General features: G+C 52.2%; 1 protein-coding gene and 1 long non-coding RNA gene across 7 annotated transcripts in view; one reads left to right on the top strand and one right to left on the bottom strand.

The window, feature by feature from the left end:
* The window catches only part of PLXNA4 (plexin A4), a 607,888-nt gene that overhangs the window by 315,967 nt on the left and 277,071 nt on the right, over positions 1-14,850 (bottom strand). The gene's annotated exons all lie outside the window — the stretch shown is intronic.
* On the top strand, positions 5,629-10,599 carry LOC309826912. Of its 2 annotated transcripts, XR_014297156.1 has the most exons (4): positions 5,629-5,742; positions 5,831-5,921; positions 9,751-9,820; positions 10,477-10,599. It is a non-coding gene; the product is annotated as an uncharacterized lncRNA (long non-coding RNA). The 2 variants fall into 2 exon arrangements; XR_014297157.1 differs by having other exon boundaries at positions 9,751-10,593.

Raw genomic sequence — 14,850 nt, 5'->3', positions numbered from 1 at the left:
GGGCCCTCGGTCTGTCTCCATGCACGTCCTGAGTCGATAGGGATCAAGGGCAGTGACGACGATGCCGCGGGTGGTCACGGCCGCGTTCCCCCTGGATTGCTCTGCACTCAGCTCTCCTTTAGATACATCCCTCTTAATTAACCTCATGTCTGTATCCTTTCTTTGTTACATGGAAGGGAAAATATGGTCACAGAAGGACTCAGTGGAGAAAACTTCCCAAGACCGGTATCTCCAGGGTTCCCCTACATTTTCTAAACTGGCCCTTCTCTCAAATTAAAACGTCTCTGGCATGGCTTCTTTTTAAAAATGTGGGCTTCCAATCCAGGAAACACGATAATAGGTCGATCCTATCAATAAGCAGAGAGGACCAGGGAACCGATCGGCTTCAGTACAGGTCAGCGTACTAAATCAGGTGCCAACGGGGCCACGCACCGCTCTGTGACCTTGGGGATACTTTGTTCTTCCTCTCCAAACACCCCGCTTATACGCTGAGCCAGACCTAAAACATTTAGATGACCTTAAGAGCATCATCTTGCTAAATTTAAGCCTTTCTATTCATTTTTCTTTTTAGCTTTACTATTCTTAATAGTCTTTTCTAGAATCTGACAGTTTTGTTTTGAAATCCTCTCCCCCATTTACTTCTCTCCTTCAAATTAGGCAACCAAACCAAACACACCCCTTCTCACCCCCTTAACCATGCCTTTTCCTCCGGTGTCGTCATCAGGAATCACCTCCCTTCTGGACACAGCGGACCACGTTCTGTGCTTGGAGTATGCTGACGAGCGGTGGCAACTACAGGGCTGTAAGTTCCAGCCCCGCCCCCACCAACGGGCAGCCTGGTGCACAGCTGTGCTGAGGTGGGTGTTGGTGTAGGGTGGGAGGGACTGGGCGGTCTGAGGCCGTGCCTATCCAGGGGTGTGCAGCCCCCAGCCACACACATCGAGGACTCCGCCGACCACACCTGCAGCACACACACGCTACATCATTTTTCTGGAAGTGCAGAAGCAGCTGACAGTGGCCATTCCCACTCCCACAGGGCGAACAGCAGCACCACTGGGCCCTTCCAGAAGTATCTCCTTAAGCTGGATTCCCATTAACTTCCTGATCTGGCCAGAAAAACCACCTCCCCACTGCCACCCTTACACCGGCAGCCACTCTCCCACACCTGCCACCTGTTCCTTCTTCCACAGCATCTACGAAGCAGAAGAGCAGAGTTTTGTCTCAGGTAACTCCCATCCGTAGCAGCCTGATGTCTTCACAGCCTTCTCACTGGAGCTGGGTGGGCGTGCCTGGTGGGGTGTCCACTCATTCAACCCTTGTCGGTGCCACTGTGGGGTCGTGCCCACAGACCGCACGTCACAGACACACAGACGCACCCAGCTGCCTAGGGGGATGGTGCACGAGCGACTATCTCCTTGGTGCAGACCAGAAATTATTGCATTATCTTCGTCCTCTGGGTTGCAGTGACAGAATACCACAGACTGGCTGGCTTGTAGACAACAGCAATTTATTTCTCACAGTCCTGGAGGCCGAGAAGTCCAAAATTAAGGTGCCGGCAGATTCCGTGTCTGGTGAGAGCCCTCTTCCTGGTTCACAGACGGCCGTCTTCTCACTGTGTCCTCACATGGCAGAAGAGGAGAGGGAACTCTCTGGGGTCTCTTTTATAAGGACACTAATCCCATTCATGGGGGCTCCACCCTAGTGACCTAAGTACCTCCCAAAGGCCCCACCTCCTAATACCATCACACTGGGGATTAGGTTTCAACATATGAATTTAGGGGGACACCCACATTCAGTCTATAGCACACGGTCACCCCTGCACGACTATGACACTCACTTCTGAATAGATAATGGCATTTTTCACACCCACGTTTTTCACAGCCTCTCGGGCTCACATGACAGATGGTAAAATCAAGGCCATAGTTAAAGGGTAAAACTCACAAGTTCTTGATGAAGGGGATCATTCGCCCCACTCCAAAAGCTGAGCTGACGTCTCCCTGACAGGTCCAGCTCAGCTCTGCATCATGTTAGCGAGAGCTCAGATGGAGGCAGGGAGGCCAGTGGGCTGAGGCCGAGGTAGCCAGGTGCGGTCTTGGGCATAATCAGTCAGACGGACTTCCCCTCTCCCTAAGCCGTAAATGAATAACAGTACTAGGTGCTTACAGCTGTTTGTGGTTAAATGAGATACTACATGTAGCATCCTTAGACCAGAGACTGCGCTTCATGCTCAGCAGTAAAGGTGAGGTAAGAACAACCAACATCCCCTGCATTTCAGCCTCACAGCAGCCCAGACAGCTGGGCACTGTAACCGTCACTTTACACATGAGGAAGGGCAGACCCCGTGCCATTAAAATCTGCCCCACGTTGCACAGTTAGAAAAAGATTTGAAAGCAGAGTTAGGGAAGAGTGGGATTTGCCAGTTCCACCAGAGGGGCCCAGGCAGGAAACCTGGTGAAGGCCTTCAAACTGCCTCCAGAAGGGAAAGGAAATTAACTTTATGCCCAGTCACTATAATATGTGTTTTAAATAAGAAAAAAGTATGTGTTTTAAAAACAGAAAAAAGCTGTTTCCATAAAGCAGGGATCCGCTATCCTGGTTATCTCCTTTCATCCTCACAAAACCCCTACATGGTCTGTGTTTTATAGAAATGGAGGACCAAGAAGGTGAGGTACCGGGCCCAAGGTCACACAATGAATAAGTGGCAGACTTAGGATTCCAGCCCAAGGCTAGCTGGTCTGGGCACCCTTGCCCTTGGCAGCAGGACTGCCATGGTCACAATACCTTTGAATTCCTCAGCAGGCCCCGTGCCTGGACTTTCCATCCCTCCCTTCCTGTCTCTGCCTGCCCACATCCACCATGTGCATTTTCATTAGGCATCTTTGCCCAGTGATCTGTTGATTTGTTATATTAGAATTGCAAACAAATGCTCTCATTCTGTCCTCTCGTCCCCCCTCTCCTGCCCTCCTGGCATCTGGAGTTCAGCATTGATTTTTCTAGCCCCGCTCCACTGCCTGACTGACATTTCTGGTTGATTCCGCCTTAGAGACCTTCAGCTGGCTCGCCAGGTTCCCACGGGAGCCTGGATGGAACGGCACATCACCTGGAGAAGCTGACGTGAACCTCCTCTCCCCCCACCCACTTCCCTGCTCACAGGCACCAAGACTCAGCGCCGCCTGGACTCTGTTCCCATCATTCCTGGTGGATGGGCACACACTCCTCTCAGACCCCATCAGGAATCCCATCAGGGATCTCAACGTGGAGGGGAGGCGGGGGGAAACTGTAGGAAGTACACATCCTGTGAGGTAGGACCAGGTAAGCCTTGACCTCTTAAGTACTGATGTTTTCAACCAGACCTGGGTAATTTGACATCTTGTCGATGATGAAGGGGATTACCCTGGAGCAAAATGGATCAGAAGGTATGAGGAAGATGGGCTCAGTGAAAAGGGTGCAAAGGTGACGGGATACCATCTTGAAAACAGAGGGGTCCTGGGCTTCCCAGGTGGCTCAGTGGTTGAGAGTCCGCCTGCCGATGCAGGGGACACGGGTTCGTGTCCCGGTCCGGTAGGATCCCACATGCCGTGGAGCGGCTGGGCTCGTGAGCCATGGCCGCTGAGCCTGCACATCCGGAGCCTGTGCTCCGCAACGGGAGAGGCCACAACAGTGAGAGGCCCGCGTACCGCAAAAACCAACCAACCAACCAAACACACACACACACAAAAAAACAGAGGGGTCCTGATCCCTAATCCATCAGAAGGCTTCATGTAAGTTTTCTACAAATGGATTTAATAATCTCCAGAGGTCATCTAAGTCAGTCTGCTTTCCCGGCCACACAGCATAGCTCAGAAAGATGAGCTTCTCTCCTAAGTTTAAGAACTCCAACAGCCACAAAGAACTTCTCTCTCTCAACTTTCAGTTTCTATCTCTGATCATTCTGTTGGGATACTAGGCACTAAATGGAGCTACATTTTCTTTCTTGAAATTCCCATCCCCAGGGGATGCTACCCAGTCGGTACCCAAGCTGGTATTTTATGGAAGCCACCACTCTGCCAATAAGATCTGGACCCAGTGCTCTGTGAAGTGGTCAGTGGTGACCAGCTCAACAGGGAGGGGACTCGCAGTGGTGCACAAGCTCAGGACAGCCGACTGTTAAATTTTAGGGATTCTGTGTTCTGGTTGTTAAACCATTGGTGGCTTGAGCTCATCATGGTGGGAACAGTTACATCACAGAAATTGGCATATGCTATAAATCAGGGCATTTTTTCCCCCTGAAGAACTAGGAGTTTATTGAAGAGAGTGCCCAGTCGTGTGGTCAGCTTACATAGAGGCCGAAGTCAAAGAAAGGGTGAGTAAGATGGAAGGGATGGAGGCAAGTCAAGGAATCCATACTCTCTCTCGGAAAGAACAACCTTTAATCTAACAATCATCCCTCCTTCTCATCTCCTAACCAGGTACACGCTCATTCCCTCTGCATCGATGTTACTTCTTCCCAGGAAAACTATCACTGGTCATGCTCTCAGACCTAAAATGGGAAAAGCTGAAGAGACAGATGAGACCCTGGATTCTATCATTTCTCAAAAGCCACGAGCTGGAGATACAAGAACCAGCAAACAGCACTTGACCAGAGACGGAATTCTAGAGGCACGTTTATATGAAGCCTAGCCATGGTTCTCTCCAGCTCTTCTTGTATAAATGTTTATTCTACCCAGCGAACTGATGAGCTCATCAAAAGCAGAGACTGTGTCTTTTATTTCTTACATGTCCTTGACGGTGCCTGGTAAGGTACTAAAGACACAACAGGTAACTCACAAATATTTGGTTTATTAACTGAATTGCTTTGAATTGAACTGAGTTCGTGACAAACCACTCACTGGCTTATTATCAGAGCCCTTTTTTCTAATGAGGTGAAAATTAGCTTCTGGCTGGACAGACAGACACTAGGTCATACACGATCTTGACCTTGGAGCTTCACTTGAGCCCATGCCTGGGGCTCCACCTCATTTCCATTTTCCCAGTTGACTGTCTTCCTTCTTCACCATTTCCTGGGCTTCTGGTCTCTTGTTAAGAGCCATTCAGTTTGAGGTTGTGGTTCTCAGTAAGCTACCACCTTGGTCCCTGATAATATTCAACTAGGTACCGGGAACATCCCCAGATAAGAGCAACCCAAAGTCCAGTCAGGCCAAGGGAACAAAGGTCCACGTCCAAAGTGGTTCAGAAGCTAGAGAAGCCATTTCCCGAAAACGTCCTGCTTGATCAGTGTTTTTCCCACAGTTGATTCATTTCAGGGAAATGAGTGCCCAGGGATCCGAAGGGACATATCCTGGTCTCCAAGCCCCAGCTCTGTACCCACAAAGGGTGTGGATGCACCTCGCTGGGAATCTGTCCTTCTCTGACTCCCCTGTCACACCTGAGGGCCTCCACTTCTCATGCTTCTCTGCCTTTCCCAAACTTCACCCAGAATCAGGAGCAAGGTGAACCTCGGTCCCCAGGACAAGGGGCTAAGTTGCTGATCAAGACGCTGCCGCTAAGGGGAGGCCCATCCCTCCCCACCTAGTGGCTGCTGCCACACACAGCTGCCAGTGGGTGTTCACCCTGTGGGTGCCAAGAGTGCTCTGAGAATCTTCTCAAAGGCTCTGATAAGTGCTCACTCACTCACTGTGCTCACGGATGACGTCAGAGGGTTCATAAGCCTGCAGGAGCTCAGCTGGGGGCCCCAGGCCAGTGACTGCAGGGTGAGGACACCAGGTGAAATGCCTCTCCTACTCACATCGTCCATTTCCTTCCTGGACACCAGCTCCTCTTTTTCATCTCTCAAATCCCTTCCCCCCTCCAGGAAGGAAGAGGACTGTTTCATGAGATCCCTCCAAATTACAGATGAACATGTTGACATCATAGAGGCTATGGAAGAGGCCCGGGCTCACACCGTAAGTTACTAAGAGGAATGGGACTGGGATGCAGGTCCGGGAGGCTCTCCCTGGTGCTCAAAGCAGCTACATGATGCTGTTATGTAATGCAGTGTCCGTAGATCTTAGAAACAACCACATCAAACCCCGGGCCTTCTGTATACTTCTCCTCATCTAGGAGTTCCCACCAAAAGGTTTCAAAAAGGAAGGAAGTGCCCCTCCTGGGGAGCAGGTAGGTCTCCGCACAGACTAGGTGGGACAAGAGAGCAGCTCTGTCCGTCCTGGGCTGACATCTAGAGGACTGAAACCGGACACACCGCCAATGCCAGCATTAATGGGGGAGCAATAAGAGCCCATTAATTTCAGTCCTGCTCCATCAGCAACAAGTGGACACGTTCACCTCACTCCCCCTCCCCAACTCTTCCAACCACTTGGCTCCTGAGGAGGGCTGTTTCCCACCAGCAGCGGCAGGGATGGGAGTCGACTGGGGAGGCCAGAAAGGCTAGGACCCTTCCCGCCCCTCCAGAGTATTCTCGGCACGTCCATGAGTAAGGACTCTGTTCCATTCTGACCTGGAGCTGCTCTGGGCAATTTGGAGGTCCAAAGAGGCCCAAGTGGGTAAATGTGTCCCTGGGCCTCTTGCTTCATGGCTCAGGACCCCAGCAGGAGCCAAATCTTAGAGGCCTCATAAAGAAGATGATTCAAGCCTGAGGACAGTTCCTGGATTACACTCTCTTCTGTATCCATCCCTCCAAATAGGGATTGTACAAACTCAAAGGTCCTGGTTGCTAATTCAGGGCAGGCCCTTATTAGCAACACCCATCCCCTTCCTTTTTTTTTTTTTTTTTTTTTTTTTGCGTTATGCGAGCCTCTCACTGTTGTGGCCTCTCCCATTGTGGAGCACAGGCTCCGGACGCGCAGGCTCAGCGGCCATGGCCCACGGGCCCAGCCGCTCCGCGGCATGTGGGAACTTCCCGGACCGGGGCACAAACCCGTGTCCCCTGCATTGGCAGGCAGACTCTCAACCACTGCGCCACCAGGGAAGCCCCCACCCCCTTCCTTTTAAATGGTGATTGGCTCCTATACCTACAGGAGACCATGTACAGAAGGAAAGTGACAGGCCAGGTGGAGGAAGCCCAGACCACAGGGAATCAGGGCTGACCCTTCACAGCCAGCGCCTTGCCCACACTGGCCCGGAAGTGCTCGCCTGGTGAGCAGCGAGGAGGACAGCTGTCTCCTACCTCCACGTCCTTCGGCTGAGGTCTGCTTGGGCTCCTTGTGTCCCCACCCTGAGGTTTCCGGGGGTTTCCACAGGGAGGGAGTTGGATGCAGTGGCAGTGCTTTCCCCGTCAGCATCACCTCCACCAACCCGAACTGACGTGCTAAACAGCTCAGGAGGTGGCTGAAGTGGAGAGTCTAAAAAGGCAGACCGTTCCGGTCCTCCGACAGGTGGGGGATCTACCGACACATGGGAGTAGACATTAAACACAAACATTAAGCCACAGAGAAGCCTACCCCCAAGCAAAAATTTTTAAAGAGGGCTCTCTTGCACTGATCTCCAGCAAGTAAAGGACGTTCCTTTTTTGGGCCCCCTTGCATTTTGTTGTTAACTGTGCCTGATGTGTCCAGCGGGGAAAGGGCAGTGGGCTGTGAGCTGTCAAGAACACATCTTTGCCCGTGGAGAGCTTTCTAGGAGAAGAAGGAGCTGAGAGCTTGATTCCTGGGCCCAATGGGATGCCAGGAAGGGAAGGCCATGCCAGGCCCACTCAGAGAGAGCAATCTTGCACCCCTCAGCTGCCTCAGTGGCCCGGAACTGACCAGGCATACCAGGCTGGGGTCCACACAGGCACGGGGGTAGAACGTGTGGGCTGTGCAAGTTTACTGCAGCAATGACCTTCCTAGAGATGACGGCCAATGAGCCTCCTTTTCTTAAATCAGTAAAATTTCTGCTTCCCTCAGGGTTAGACTGGACCTTCTTCCAAAATGAGGCTCCAGGCATCAGACACCAAAACATTACATAACATTGACTGCCCTCTTTCTTCCCCAGTAGTTCCCCCCACTGCCATTCCAAAAAAGGCACGCTGGAAGGACACACAAGTGATTCTTGGCCTTTCTCTTGGAGTCGTCATGGGTTTATTTTTGTCTCAAATCTGGTTAAGCTTTAGGAATCAGCGTAAAGGCAAGAAAATGTTTTCTTCCCCTGCTTTGACCAGGGGGAATGTTTCCAAAAGAAGTCAAAAGCAGTTATCTGTCATCATCTCCCCCAACAAAGCACCCAGGCACCATGCATTTAAGACAAAGGGAAATCAGTGTGGATCGAGAGATGGAAGAGGCGCGAGCGAAAGGCAAGGCTTCTGCCTCCCATGTTAGGGTCCCACCCACCGTGACACATTCCAAGTCCTTCAGGCCTTCTCAGCCCAGGGCAGCTCACCCAGGCCCATCCACAGCAAGCACGAATTAGTAGGGCTCCAAACACAAGGGGAAAATGTCATCAGATGGTCTAACGCTGGAAAAGCAATGGTGGCCATGTGGTGCTGAGGAGTCCAAAAAGATGCGGCACAGAGCAAGTTTCTGGGCTCAGATCCCTCCCAGAAACGGTCATGAAAGAGCACGCACACACTATGAGGTGTCGCCTGAGAGGCTGTGCTCCCAGCCCCCGGGAAGAGGATGTTCTGCCCTCTCCCTCCGTGCGAGGGAGGACACAATGGAAGGCAACACCCGCCATCTGCACATGAGCAACTCTATTCCAACCCAAGCTCTCTGGCCTCAGGAGGGGAAGGGTCGGGAGGATACAAGCACCAGCGCAGGGGACCAGAGGAACAAGTATCAGCTGGGAGACAGCTCCCAAGACGGTCGGAAATGAAGGCCTTAATTACATTCCTCCGTTGGCTATGACCTGGGGTCACCACACACCAGCAATTATTTACTCTGGCAAAGTGATTAGGGAATTGGGGCCAGGGAATTGGTGTGCTGGGGTAGGGGCACACGGGGGTACAGAAGATGAGGAATGGCAATGGGAATGATGCTCTTTTTGCATCTGACTCCTCCTAACTGAGGTCAGCACAGGCATCACTGAGGGAGCTGTGCCCCGGGTCAGGTCTACTCTTTGGTCATGATGACGTACCTGGAGGCCCAAATACAAAAAAAGAGTAAAAGAGGAAAAAAGAGAAGAAGGCCAAAGAAACAGTTGCCCCCTAACAGGTGAAAAGCCTATGTAAATCAGAGGATGGAGCAGTTTCAACGAACCTGCCCTATGCCCAGGATAAGAGCAGGAAAATCAGATCAGGCAGATAGGACGACAGCAAAGACAGGATAGGCTGGAGGGAAAAAGGTGATACAGACCTTAACAGGGACTAATGCTGTGGGGTACTGCTCCTCTGCGTGCAGTCCCCAGACCAGCAGCGTCAGCATTTCCTGGACACTTGCTAGAAATTCAACTTCTCAGGCCCTACTCTGGGTCTACTGAATCAGAAACTGGGGCCCGGCAAGCTGTGTGTTGACCAGCCTCCCGGGTGATTCTGAATTACATTCAAGTTTAAGAACCACTCTGGGCTTCCCTGGTGGCGCAGTGGTTGAGAGTCCGCCTGCCAATGCAGGGGACACGGGTTCGTGCCCCAGTCCAGGAAGATCCCACATGCCGTGGAGCGGCTGGGCCCCATGAGCCATGGCCGCTGAGCCTGCGTGTTTTTGGGTTCCATCCTTTGCCCCCAGTGAGTTTTTTCAAAGTTTGTGTTCAAACCACCCCTTGAGGCTGGACATTGCTTTCAATGAAAATATAACCACTTTACGTACAGAGATTTTTGTCTTTGACCACATCCGCAGAAATGACATTCGAGTGTGGTTTTTTCAGAAGCAGCGGAATTTGGTTTGCCCCGAGCACTCAGCAGACCCTTGTCCCAGCTCCTCTGTGTGAACAGCAGGTATGTGACAAGTAGCCCACGGGGTGCAGGGTGTCTGTCATCACCACACTGTCCTGTCTGCAGCGTGGCAGTGGCATCAGTACTGAAACTGAAAGTGAAGGAAGGTGTTGAGCACCTACTGTGTGCCTGGGCATGTCACACACGGGATCCTACTTCATCCTCACCCAGCCCCGTGGTGTGGATGGGAAAACAGGCACAGAGGGGCGAAGGTATTTGATCGAGGCCACACGACTACCGTCTCCTCCCAAAGTTCCTGTTCGTGCCACTACGTTGCACTGCCTTCTCCTCCTCCAAAATTATTAAAAGCATAGCCCCCTCCAAACCCTCCATTTTCTCTGCAATGAATTTGCAAGCCACAAAACCAAAAGCCGTCTCAGCTGCCACGCAAGAGAAAGAGCTCGGGTTCTGTGAAGGGCATGTCCTGGCTCTAGCCAGAGCCGCTGGGAAACGGCCCTACAGAGATCAGGCAGAGAGGACCTTGTTATGGGCTGAACAGTGTCCCCTAAAATTCGTATGTTGACGTCCTCACCATAGCACCTCAGGCTGTATTTGGAGATAAGGTCTTTAGAAGGTAATTAAATTAAAATGAGGTCATTAGGGTGGGCCTTAATCCAGTATGGCTGACATCCCTATAAGAAGAGGAAATATGGTCACAGACAGGTGCGTAGGGAAGGCCATGAGAAGACAGACAGAGATCCACCCGCCAAGGAGACAAGTCTCAGAAGGATCCAACCCTGCCGACCCCTTAACCTTGGACTTCCAGCCTCCAGAATCACGCGACAATAAACCTCTGTTGTGGAAGCCATGGAGTTTATGGTCCTGTGTTATGGCCCCCCCTTCTGTCCCCACCGTGAGCTGTCCGCCTTCCCACAGTGCCTGCCGCGGCCCTGCTGGGCCTGATGCTGGCCGGCAGAGAGGGAGCCCCGCACCCTGGCCCTGGGCGGGGGCTGGAGGCTGCAGGGGTGCCACCTCCCAACCACGGAGGGGCCACGACCGCAGGGGGACGGGGGGCTCCGAAGGGCAGCACCGCCTCCAGCCTCCGGCCTCGCCTGGGCTCCCCGTGCCTGCGCGGCCGGGACCTACTCCGGTCGTTCTGGTGTTTACCTCCTGCCCGGCAGGTGCCCGAAGAGAGAGCACGAAGCCCTGACGGCTGAGGAAGGAGACGTCCAGAGATAAAGGGAGACTCACAGAGAACAGGGTCGCGTCAGGAGCCGGGAGGGGCAGCTGGCTCCCAGGATGGCGCAGAGGGAGCGGAAGGGAGGCAGGTGGCAGCTGTGCGGCAAAGCAGAGCTGGAGAGAAGGGAGAAAGGGCCAGCGCAGAGCCAAGCGTGCCGGTGTGTACACCACACACACACACACACACACACACACACACACACACACACACAGCTGAGGGGGGTGGCCGTTTGCATGGACACTTAGAGTCGCGGCAAATCCCAGCGCACTCCCGCAGACACCTGCACACCCGCACCAGTCACAGTCTGTACAGCTTTGGGGGGCACCGCAAGCTAGCTGCTGAGTGAAGGTGCGCCTCAGAGGAGCCCCCCTTTGCATTCTCCACATACTCTCTCTTTCTGGGCTTCCGGGCTGTGCATCAAGCACGCAGCTGTGGAGAGAGTTATACAGTCACAGGAGCCTGCTAGGACACTCCGCGCAGCCTGGCGGAGGGGGCGGGGGTGTGGCCAAGACAGTCCACAGCCAGTGTGCACGCAGCTGTGCAGAGAGTTATACAGTCACAGGAGCCCCTGCTAGGACACTCCGCGGAGCCTGGCGGAGGAGGCGGGGGTGTGGCCCAGACAGTCCACAGCCAGTGTGCACGCAGCTGTGCAGAGAGTTATACAGTCACAGGAGCCCCTGCTAGGACACTCCGCGGAGCCTGGCGGAGGGGGTGGGGGTGTGGCCCAGACAGTCCACAGCCAGTGTGCACGCAGCTGTGGAGAGAGTTATACAGTCACAGGAGCCTGCTAGGACACTCCGCGCACCCTGGCGGAGGGGGCGGGGGTGTGGTCCAGACAGTCCACAGCCAGTATGGGGTGTGGTGGCGTGGCTCCCAGGAAGCGGACTAGAAGCTTCCGCCTCCGCCCCGCCTCATCATCCCCTCTCCCCATCTCAGGAGACGGAGGACGAGTGCGGGCAGCACGCGGAGCGGTCAGGAGCGCGGAGGCGAGGCCAGTCTGCAGCTTCCGGCACCACGAGAGAAGGCAGCCCCTCTCCCGCTTCTGGCCCTGGCGGCCTGAAGTAGGGCTGACCGGGTGGCAGGAGCGGGGCTGAGCCATTTGTATCTAATTATTGTAGAAGTAGTTGGTGGCCCTGGTTTGCTTCTTCTCTGTTCTCTTTTTATAGGGCCAAGAGCTCTCTCTGAACTCCTCTCTCTGCCAGCTTCCTCGGAAGAGGCTGGAGGTGCAGAGCAAAGCCAAAACAACCAGAGGGGCTAATCAACCGGGTCTGGACAGTGATGGGATTACAGTCAGTGACAAATTTTATTAGGAAGCTCTAACCGTGCCCAGATAAGTGTGTGACGGCAAGATAACAACTCAGCTGTGAGGCGGCTGGCCACTGGGGAGCCCTTAGACTGAGCTCGTGATGGGGCCAGGAAGAGAGGGGAGAAGGGCCGGGGGGAGGGCCGAGAGGAGCTGATGAATCAATCAGAGACCGAGGGCAGGACTTCCTCTCCATTCACACCCGAGGACCACCCTCAGCCCCGCTCCCCCAGGGAGCCCTGGGTGGGACTGGAGATGACCCATATGCTCCCACCAGAATAACAAACGCATCTTATTCGTCGCACACCCCGCCAATCTCCATTTACACTTAAATGGTTATATATGTTTTAAACTTCATCACTACTGTTTGGATCTCTACATTCATTCCGCCAACAATGGCCCCTGGCTCTCATGTCACATAAACAGATGGAATCTGGAGCTTTTCCACTGGTACCTGAGTGCCCCCCATTTCTTTTTTTTAACTTTCTACTTTGAAGTCATTCTAGATTTACAGAAGAGCTGTAAAGATCATGCAGAGAGTTCCTGTATATCCTTCACCTTGCTTCCCCTAACGTTAATATCTTACAGAACCACGGCACAATTCCTTAGACAAAATTGGCTAAACTATAGGCTTATATTTGGATTTCACCAGTTTTTCTACGAATGTGCATTTTCTGTTCCAGGACCCGATCCAAGATCCCACATTGCACTTCGGGTGTCTTGTATTTTGATATTTTCCTTCCTATCCGTTTGACAGTCTTTGTTACCACTGGAGATAAATTAACAATCTGATGAAACAAATCATCATCTATCCTTTAAATACACTTCTCTGGTCCCATCCAGTGATCTTTTCCCACAACACAACAAGAATCACAGAGAGCAGCAGAACAATTCGGCAACCCTGTGAGGTAGGGTGACGATGCTTTATGAAGGTGGGGGTTATGGATGACATGGTGAAAATCAAGAGACAAGGCTGAGTCACGGCTCCCAGAAACATCCAGGCCCTTATCCCTAGAACCTGGGACTTACCTTACACAGCAGAAGAGACTTTGCAGATGTGATTAAGTTAAGGATCTTGAGATGGGGAGACTCTCCTGGGTTATGTGGGTGGGTGGGTCCTAAATGCAATAACAAGTGTCCTTATAAGAGGCTGGTGGAGGGAGCTTTGGCTACAGAGAGGAGCAGGCAATGTGAAGACAGAACAGAGATTTAAAGCTGCTACACTGCTGGCCTTGAAGGTGGAGGGAGGAGCTGTGAGCCAAGAAATGCAGCTCTAGAACCCGGAAAAGGCAAGGAGATGGAAATGGACTCTCCTTTAGAGCCTCTGGAGGGAGCACAGTCTTGCTGACACCTTGATTTCTACTCACTGAGACCCATTTTGGACTTCTGACCTCCAGAACTGCAAGAGAATAAGTCTGTGTTGTTTTAAGCACCAACTTTGCGGTAACTTGTTACAGCAGCCCTCGGAAACTAATACAGACTGTCACTTAACACAGTGGACACTCAATGTTGAACTGATATACCCAGGTCTATCTCCCTCCAAAACCACTACACTGTGCCGTCTGAAAAAGCAAAGCTACCTCCATTCTGCCATTCTCTGGTGAGGATGTTAACCAGCCTCCCACAACTGAAAAGCCCTTTAAAAATATCTAGTCTATCTTTGGCATTTTCTACTAAAGCTGAATTCATACAGGCAATGGCCCAGCAATTTCCCTCCCAGGTACATCAGCAGAAGTGTGGATGTATGGTTTCCAGAAGACATACACAAGAGCTTTAAGAACAGCACTCTTCATAAAAGGCAAAAATGGGAAACCATTCAAATGCTCATCAATGATAAAACAGAAAAATAAATTTTAGTATAGTCCCACAAAGGAATGTTACACAAACACAAAAATGAACAAACTGCAACTGCATGCAGTGATAGGGATCAATGTCATAAACATGAAAGAGAGCAAAATGAACAGACACGAGACAGTGGGTGCCGCGTGATTCCATTTGTATAAAGTACAAAACCAGAGAAGCTAATCTGCGCTGTGAGAGGTTCAGAGGGTAGCTGCCCTCGAGAGGGTAGGGGTGGTGACCGGAATGGGGTTAGGGGGTTATGGGAAATGGGGACTGTTTTGTTTCTTGATTTGGGTACATGGAGGAGTCCTGTGAGTGAAAGCTCATCGAGGCATACACTTAGGAGGTTCGCCCTTTCCTGTATGAATATGACAGTTCAGTAAAAAGTCACCCAAGAAACCCAAGTTGGGAAATGGTTCCCCCACCAAGCCCCTCCACTCCCCAGGCTGCTGCAGCAGAGAGCTGGGTTAAATGCCGAACAGGACACACAGCCAACAAGGTCTGCTTATTACCATAATTACATCTCTGCAACGTGCAAAGCCCTCATTTTCCTTTCATGTCCATATATTGTGGGGACATGGGATGCACTTACAGCCCCGAAACATGCAGCTTAGTAAGCATGAACGCATACGTCTCCGTGGGCCTGGGGGAGGCAGGTCCACTCACACGGTATAACCAAGCCAGAGCACAGCCCAGCTTCTACCTGCC

Source organism: Grampus griseus (genome assembly GCF_964374135.1).
Source record: "Grampus griseus genome assembly, chromosome: 9".
In the NCBI taxonomy this organism is placed as follows: Eukaryota; Metazoa; Chordata; class Mammalia; order Artiodactyla; family Delphinidae; genus Grampus; species Grampus griseus.
Note: the sequence above shows the minus strand (reverse complement) of the source record. Positions and strands in the feature narration are given on the sequence as shown.